The sequence below is a fragment of the Fundulus heteroclitus genome, unplaced genomic scaffold (assembly GCF_011125445.2).
Source record: "Fundulus heteroclitus isolate FHET01 unplaced genomic scaffold, MU-UCD_Fhet_4.1 scaffold_61, whole genome shotgun sequence".
Classification (NCBI taxonomy): Eukaryota; Metazoa; Chordata; class Actinopteri; order Cyprinodontiformes; family Fundulidae; genus Fundulus; species Fundulus heteroclitus.
The window spans coordinates 720,979-728,890 of record NW_023397044.1 but is presented as its reverse complement, the minus strand read 5'-3'; positions in this window follow the sequence as shown (position 1 = coordinate 728,890).

Sequence of the window (7,912 nt, the reverse complement as noted above, 5' to 3'; positions counted from 1 at the left end):
TTTAGCCACCCGTATTGACCACCGGCTATCAGAACGGCGAAGGGAGCGCTGATCGGCTCCTTTACACCACCCCAGAACACTCTCAAGATCTCCTGTCGCCTCACCACCCCCCCAGGGTCCTGCTGACCCCAAACCCATGTGGCCTGGGAGGGTCGGTCTAACCACGGAGGAGCATTGGCGCAGGCTGCAGCAGGGACTCTGTTTATACTGTGGGGGAGAGGGTCACAGAGTCAGTTCCTGCCCAGTAAAGAGGTCTGGCTCAGTAGGGGTGGGGGGGTGGGGAGGTTCCCTACTGAGTAGCACTAAACTCTCCATCTCCCCAGATCTGCTGTTACTCGCCACTCTAACGTCCTCTGCTCGGTCCCATCAGGTCTCTGTCTTTGTCGATTCTGGAGCCGACACAGAGTTCATGGACGAGACGTTCGCCAGAAAGCTGAATCTAAGACTTCACCCTGGTCCGTCCCCTCATAGCATCGTCGCCCTGGACGGTCACAGGCTCAATCACTCCCGCCTCGTTACGGAGCCTGTGGAGCTGCTGATGGAAGGTAACCACAGAGAGAGGTTAACTTTTATGATCATTGACTCCCCACAGGTTCCCATCATTCTGGGGGTTACATGGCTCAGGTGACATAACCCCCAAATTGACTGGCGCCGGGTCGAAGTTATGGGCTGGGCCCCCTCCTGTTCTGCGTCCTGCCTATTATCTGCTCAGCCCATCCAGGTTTCTAAGGGAGAGGTGGAACAGAAGTATCCAGATCTCTCCAGAGTTCCCCCTGATTACCACGACCTAAGGGAGGTTTTCAACAAGGCTAAGGCTACAAGTCTCCCTCCTCACCGGCCGTATGACTGCTCTATCGACCTGTTATCTGGGACAAACCCCCCCAGAGGTTGTCTTTATTCTCTGTCTGCCCCTGAGTCCCAAGCCATGCACGATTACATCTCTGATGCTCTGAAGGCGGGTATAATTCGTCCCTCCTCCTCTCCTGCTGGCGCTGGGTTTTTCTTCGTAGGGAAGAAGGATGGCTTGCTCCGGCCGTGCATTGACTACAGGGGGCTAAATGACATCTCTGTCAAGAACCGTTATCCGATCCCCCTTATGAACACAGCTTTCGACCAGATTCAGGGGGCAAAGGTGTTTACAAAGCTAGAACTTCGGAATGCTTACCACCTGGTCCGTATCAAGGAAGGCGACGAATGGAAGACCGCCTTCAACACACCAACAGGCCATTACGAGTACCTGGTCATGCCGTTCGGCCTCACCAACGCCCCGGCTGTGTTTCAGAATCTAGTTAAAGAGGTTCTCAGAGATATGATAGGAAGATACGTGTTTGTCTACCTGGATGACATCTTGGTTTACTCTGAGAACCTCACCATCCACAGACAACATGTCCACTCCGTTTTGCTCCGGCTCCTAAAGAACCAGCTATATGTCAAGGCAGAGAAGTGTGAGTTTCATGTCACTTCCACTTCCTTCCTTGGCTTCATGTTATCCCCGGGACAGATTTCAATGGACCCAGCCAAGGTCTGTGCTGTTATTGAGTGGCCCCTCCCAGCTGACAGAAAGCATCTCCAGAGATTTCTGGGGTTCGCTAACTTTTATCGGCGGTTTATCCGCAACTACAGCCAGGTTGCCGCCCCGCTCCACGCTCTAACTTCAACTAAGCTCAAGTTCACTTGGGATGAACAGGCGGCCAAGGCGTTCAAGCGCCTCAAGGAACTATTCACCTCTGCTCCAGTGCTGGTCTCTGCTGACCCAGACAAGCAGTTCATAGTGGAGGTTGATGCCTCAGGTTCCGGCGTCGGAGTGGTTCTTAGCCAAGAGGCCAATGATGGTCGCATTCACCTCTGTGCCTTTTTCTCTAGGAAACTGTCTCCCTCTGAACGCAACTATGATGTGGGCAACCGGGAGCTGCTGGTGGTCAAGTTGGCTCTAGAGGAGTGGAGGCACTGGATGGAGGGATCCAAAGTGTGTCCACAGACAGAAGACATGTTGGTGTGTTGCGGATTCCAGGCTCAACTGTTTGTTGTTTTGTATCGTCCACCAGGCCCTTACTCTCAGGTTTTGGATCAGTTGTCAGACTTCTTATCTGATTTGGTGATAAACACTGACAAGGTTATTATAGTGGGTGATTTTAAAGGTATACTACGCAACCGGGGTTGATTTTCCAGCGAGGCTCCCCCCAGAGGGCGAAAGTAAAAGTGCACTGTCGTAAAGATGCTCAGCTGTTCTGGTTTCTCCGTCAAGCCAGGCGCGGTTGTTTTGAGCTTAGCAGACAGGCGAACGCAACGAAAAGTGGAAAAAACGGCAGTACAAACAATGACTAACACAGTGAAGGTATGAACATCAAGCTTACCGCAGCGCTATCTTGGCCACAGCGCTATCAAGCCGCCGCCCGCCGCCGCCCGCCTCGCCCGCCTCGCCAGGCCGCGGCCGCCTCGCCAGTTTTATTATTATTATTATTATTATTTTTTTTTTTTTTATGTTGGCGAGACGCTAACGCCACCGCCTCGCCAAGCCGCGGCCGCCAACATAAAAAAAAAAATAAAAAAAAATAAAAAAATAAAAAATAAATAATAATAATAATAATAATAATAATAATAATAAAACTCAATATGCTTGCATGTTTATTTTACGTTAACACGCGGTTCTTTGTTGTTGCTTTCGCGTGTGCATATAGTGAATGGCAGGGCAAAAACACATGGAGTTCTCGCCGTAAAGCGAGACTTCTGTGTGTGCGGGCCGTGAGCTCTTGCAATTGTAAGTGCGGTATTTCCCCCACAGACCCCCAGGGCGGCCGAGAAAACCTTTGTTCGACCTGAAATGACTCATTTAATCATCCAAAACAGTATGGAACACATTAATTAACTGAAAAATGTTGCATAGTATGCCTTTAACATTCATGTTGACACAGAATGTGATAACCTTAGTGTAGCCTTTAAAACTATCCTAGATTCAATTGGCTTTGCTCAAAATGTGCATAAACCGACGCACTCTTGGCTCCATACTTTAGACCTTGTGCTGACATGGCATTGATTGTGAAGAATTAACAGTATTTCCTCACAACCCTGTCCTATCTGATCATTTTTTAATAACATTTGAGTTTAATCTAACTGAGTTCTCCACCCCCAAAAGAGGGTTCCATTATAGTAGATCTTTATGGGACAATGCTGCATCAAACTTTAAAAAGTCTGTCCCCCTCTTAATATCGTCAGTATTGCAGAAATACCCTGCAGATAGCAGCAATGTTGTTTCTTCCAATTCACAAATAGATGTCTTTGTAAACGGTATGACTTTTTCATTGCGTTCTGCATTAGACAATGTAGCTCCCTTGAAAAAGAAGGTGATTATTCACAGGAAGCTTGCTCCTTGGTTTAATTCAGAGCTGCGTTCCTTGAAGCACAATGTTAGGAAATTGGAGAGAAAATGGCGCTCTACACACCAAGAGGAATCCTACCTAATCTGGAGGGACAGTCTATTGTTGTATAACTGTGATGATCTCGGCATTGGCACTGATCTGTCCCACCAGTACACCTGCTCATCTCCACCGTGTCTGCAATTAGTCCTCATTGGTTTCATCTGTTTTCACCTCCTTATAATCCCTGTGCAGATCAGATGCCAGTGCCAGATTGTCTCAAGCAAGTTGTATGAGCATTCCAGCGTTCTCGTCCCTGTCTGCCTGTTTCCTGACCCCTGTGTTTCTTCTGAGCCTACCCGTGAACGAACTTGGACTGGACCCGGACTTTCCCTGTTGGACCTCCCTTCTGTACCGCCGCCGGATAATTGCCCTCTGTGTACTGGACCTGGACTCCCCCGGATTACGCCTCTGGAAAAGCCCCTATCGGATCCCTGCCTGTTCGCCCGCTACCCTCCACTCCCGGATCAGTTCGCTTGGGTTTCTGCCGGCTCTCCGGACTCAGCTACCCCAACTTCAGGGGTTAACCACACTAAGCGCGAGCTACTGCGCGTGGAGAGGGCGAGTCCACTTCCTGCTTGTAAATAAAAACATTGAAAACGCCACTGACCTGTGTCGGCTGAAATCAGAGTCCTGCTCCCGCATATTACAATAACAAGACCCTTCGCATAGTTAGAGCAGCATATTTTTCATCATTGAGGAGAATAAGAATAATCCTAGATTTCTCTTTAGTAGAGTTGCCAAACTTACACAGAGTCATAGCTCTGTTGATCCATCCATTCCCTTAGCTCTTAGCAGTAATGATTTTATGGGATTCTTCATAAATAAAATTGATTCCATTAAAAATAAAATTATTGGCATCCTCCCAAACATGATTACCTCGTCCTCAGTAAGTGAGACAGCATTGGAGGAATCTTTAGAACCTGCGCAGTGTCTGAACTGTTTAAAAGCAGTAGAGCTTTCTGAGCTATCTAAAATTTTAGCTTCATCTAAACCTTCTACCTGTATGTTAGACCCAATCCCAACCAAGTTCTTTAAGGAGGTATTCCCTCTGATCAGTGGTCCTATTTTAGACATGATTAATCTATCCTTGGTAAATGGATATGTACCACAGGCTTTTAAAGTAGCTGTTATTAAACCTTTACTTAAGAAACCATCTCTTGATCAAGATGAGTTAGTAAATTACAGACCTAAATCTAATCTTCTTTTCTTATCTAAAATTCTTGAGAAAGTAGTTGCTAATCAACTATCTGAACATTTACAAAGTAATGACCTACTTGAGAAGTTTCAGTCAGGCTTTAGAGCTCATCATAGCACTGAAACAACTCTGGTGAAGGTCACTAATGACATTCTCATGGCCTCAGATAATGGACTTGTGTCTATACTTGTCCTGTTAGATCTCAGTGCTGCATTTGATACAGTTGCTCACAATATTCTCCTACAAAGACTTGAGCATACTGTAGGGATTAAGGGGAAAGCATTAGGCTGGTTTAAATCTTATCTGTCGGACAGATTCCAGTTTGTTCATGTTAATAATAAATCTTCCTCAAACTCTAGGGTCACTTGTGGAGTACCACAGGGTTCAGTCCTTGGACCAATTCTATTTACTATATATATATATATGCTTCCGATTGGCAAAATTATAAGACAGCATGGGATTAATTTCCACTGTTATGCTGATGACACTCAGCTATATTTATCCATAAATCCTGATGAATCCAATCAATTACTTCGACTGCAGTCATGTCTTGATGACATCAAAAGCTGGATGACTTTAAATTTCCTGCATTTAAATTCTGACAAGACAGAAGTTGTAATCTTTGGGCCAGAGTCCTCAAAAAATAAAGTTCTTAATCAATCATTTAATCTGGATGGCATTAACTTGGACTCTGGTAATAAAGTTAAAAATCTTGGTGTTGTTTTCGACCAAGACATGTCATTTTAATCCCATATTAAACAGGTTTCCAGAGTTTCCTTTTTTCACCTCAGGAATATCGCCAAAATTAGAAACATTCTGTCCAGGGGTGATGCTGAAAAACTAGTCCATGCATTTGTTACTTCAAGGCTGGACTATTGTAATTCTTTACTATCAGGAAGTCCACAAAATGCAGTTCGACGTCTTCAGCTGATCCAAAATGCTGCAGCAAGAGTTCTGATGAAAATCAACAAGAGGGATCATATTTCTCCAATTTTAGCTTCCCTTCATTGGCTTCCTGTTAAATCAAGAATAGAATTTAAAAATCTCCTTCTAACGTATAAAGCCCTTAATAATCAAGCTCCATCATATATCAGAGCTCTGATTACCCCGTATGTTCCTAACAGAGCACTTCGCTCTCAGACTGCAGGTCTGCTGGTGGTTCCTAGAGTCTCTAAAAGTAGAATGGGAGGCAGATCCTTTAGCTATCAGGCTCCTCTCCTGTGGAACCAACTCCCAGTTTTGGTCCGTGAGGCAGACACCCTGTCTATTTTTAAGACTCATTTTAAAACTTTCCTTTTTGACAAAGCTTATAGTTAGAGTGGCTCATGTTACCCTGAGCTACCTCTATAGTTGTGCGTTTTATGCGTTAGTCGAAGAATTTTAAATTCTATTTTTGATTTAACAGTAAGCCAGTGAAGGAAGGCTAAAATTGGAGAAATATGATCCCTCTTGTTGATTTTAATCAGAACTCCTTCTGCAGCATTTTGGATCAGTTGAAGACTTTAAACTGCATTTTGTGGACTTCCTTATAGTAGTAAAGAATTACAATAGTCCAGCATTCAAGTAACAAATGCATAGACTAGTTTTTGAGCATTGTTCCTGCACAGAATGTTTCTAATTTAGAAGGTGAAAAAAGGAAACTCTGGAAACCTTTTTAATATGGGATTTCAAAGACCTGTCTTGGTCAAAAATAGCATCAAGATTTTTGACTTTATTACCAGAGGCCACATGTGGAATATTGCTAAAGTAATACTTTAGCAATATTTCCAATTGATAAAGTGTTACTGTTACAGTATTTCTTTTTGGTGTTTATCCACCAATTTAACTGTCAAACGTTCATAAAAGCTGTCTCAATGCAAGAAAAGAAACCCTTAAACACATGAAATAACAATTAACTTTAAAGAACTAAAAAGGTTTTGTTAACTTTTGACATAAAGCTGGATTACCAGCTAGTAAGATACCTTTGATTAAATTGGTATACTAATGTTTAAACCAGGGGTGTCAAACGTACGGCCCGCGGGCCAAATCCGGTCCGGTGGCCCAATGCATTTTCATTATTCAACGGCTGTATCTCCTCGCTGCATCGACCGATCTTCACCAGATTTTTTTGTGAGTCGTGGGGGAGTGCTGCCCAACGCATTCGTGTGAATCGTCAGGTGGACGGGCGGGAAAAATGCGTGACAACTTCTGCGGTGGCTGGCGGCCGGCAGTGCGCGAACCACTGCGGTGGCCAATAGGCCAGAGCGGCGCTTGGCTGCAAGGGCTGATCATCACCGCTTGCAGTTTTAATTAGGCCCGAGCAGCGAAGCGCTGTGAAGGCCTATTGTATCTGTAGTGTTAATTAGGCCCGAGCAGCGAAGCGCTGCGTAGGCCTATTGTATCTGTTGTGTTAATTAGGCCCGAGCAGCAAAGCGCTGCGAAGGCCTATTGTATCTGTAGTGTTTAATTATTATTATTAATCTGCCACCCCAAAGAGGGGCCTTTTTGAGGGCTTTATCATATTCAAAAACTCACCAAACTTGGCAGATGCATAAAGACTGTTTAAAAATGTTGTATTTTAAGATCGTCACAAAAATCAAAAGAAAAATGCCTCAACGGCGCCACCTAGCAATTTTCAAAGGACCCTTTGCTATTCACTTACTTAATCGTAGAGCCGAGATTTGGTACAGTTGTAGAGCTCAACAAGACGCTCAGAATTTACTATTAACGTCATAGTGCAAGTATCACAGGAAGTTGGCCATTTTAGACTGAAAGTCTGATTTTGACCTCAATTTTGACAGTTACAGCATTGATATAAGATCGAACTCCTCCCAGAGATATCGAGCGATCGGCTTGAAACTTGGGCAGTCTGATCATAAGGCATGGCCAATTAAAAGTTATCAAAACGGTGAGTTTTTGAGCATGTTGAAGGGGGGATAGCACGGGTCAGTTCACCTACTCGCCATGAAACACAAAACTGTTATATTTCATACACAAAAACTCACAGAGCCACCAAACTTTCAGTAATTGATCACCATCAGGCCTCCTATAATATCCAATGGTCAAATGATGACATTGCTTAGGCCACGCCCCCTGACAACAGGAAGTGTCATGTTTTGTTGCAAGCGGTCGCTATGTTACCCCTCTGAGCTAATCAACATGAACCTGTGCCCATAGAGAGAAGACATGTCGGTGTGTTGTGGATTTCAGGCCCAACTGGATTCGATGGAGCAGGGAGGCGTGGTGGCGTGGGGAATTCACCTCAAACGCCGCCGCCATATGTCCAGACTTCCATAGGATGTTGACAAATTTAATGAAAAGT